This window comes from Tenrec ecaudatus, unplaced genomic scaffold (assembly GCF_050624435.1).
Source record: "Tenrec ecaudatus isolate mTenEca1 unplaced genomic scaffold, mTenEca1.hap1 Scaffold_121, whole genome shotgun sequence".
NCBI lineage: Eukaryota > Metazoa > Chordata > Mammalia > Afrosoricida > Tenrecidae > Tenrec > Tenrec ecaudatus.
The window spans coordinates 585,641-586,971 of record NW_027457771.1 but is presented as its reverse complement, the minus strand read 5'-3'; positions in this window follow the sequence as shown (position 1 = coordinate 586,971).

Genomic DNA, 1,331 nt, shown 5'->3' with positions numbered 1-1,331 from the left:
TTGCTTTTCTTGCCCACACCCCATCACTGTGGTGGACTTGCACACATTCCTGTTGAGTCAGATGTTGGTGATCTGCATTTCTCCTCCACATTCACTTCACTTAAAAAAAAAATTTAGCCCCTGCTATGATTCTAGTGATAGAAGGCGATGTAGGATTTAAGAAAGCTGAATTATCCCTGTCATGTTTAACTCACTGCATAGTTGGAAACTTATAGTTTGAATGTTACATGTTTGCTGTCAGGAATTGAATTTCCTTTCCACTGGGCATCCTGCAGACCCTGCGGTGCTGCATTGCTCCTTGGGCCTTGCTGTGTAGCATGGGGATTGCAGGGCCATCTCTACTCTGCTTATGGGACCTGCAGGACCGCAATGATGAGTTGCAGGCTGCGCTGGAAGGCCTACAGACATGGATGCACAAGACACAGAGTAGCCCATCTAGTTTCCGGCCAGATGGATGCCTGCCCCCAGCAGATTGCTCCGAAGGTAGAGGATCTTCTTGGGGAAAGGGTGGAGTCCTTGTTCCAGCAAACTGGGCTATCTCTCAGACCTACCCGTAGTTTGTGTCATGGGCCACTTCCAAGCATCATAGGGTATATTGAGGCACAAACACCTGCCCCAGACACACTGGCACCACCCGGCTGAGTTCCTTGTAGCTGGGAATTTATGGAAGGGGATGGGGGCTTTATCAACTGTAATGAAATGGCAGCAGTTATGTGATCTCACAATGACCTCATGAGAGGCATGTCCATCACTCGTAGATGTTCCAAAGCCACCTCCAGAGTTGTGATTAAGATGAAGGGACTTGGTGGTGAGGTTTCAGCATAGGCTAGAGACAGAGAGAGTGAGGGTATGTGACAGTAAATAAAGGAGCTATATTTCCTTTGCCCAGGTCACAGACCAGTCTCTATACAGATTGTCCTCTGAGCTGTAAGCTGGTTGATGTGAAAACTCTTTTAATAAAAGAGATAAATTATATCTAAAACATATTAATGACTCCCTGATGTTCAGAGAGAGCTTGAGATTTATCCCCTTGAGTGTCATAATTCGTCAGAATAGACCTGTGCCAGCGGCGCCTGCGCAGGACACAGGTCAAGCACTGGAAGCAGTTGGGACCTGTGTGCATAGGCGTGCATATCTGCTTAAAAGTAGATATCTCTGGCTTCAGGATCCTCTTAGTGCTGAGGTTTATGACAAATTCCACCTACAGTGTAGACTGTGTTTGATTAATCTCAGCTCCTTCAAAAGACAAGAACAAGGAGGTAACACAGCTGCCCTAGAGTTTTGTCATAGTCCTGTATAGCCAGGGGTTGGTTCTTGGATCAGTGCCCCCA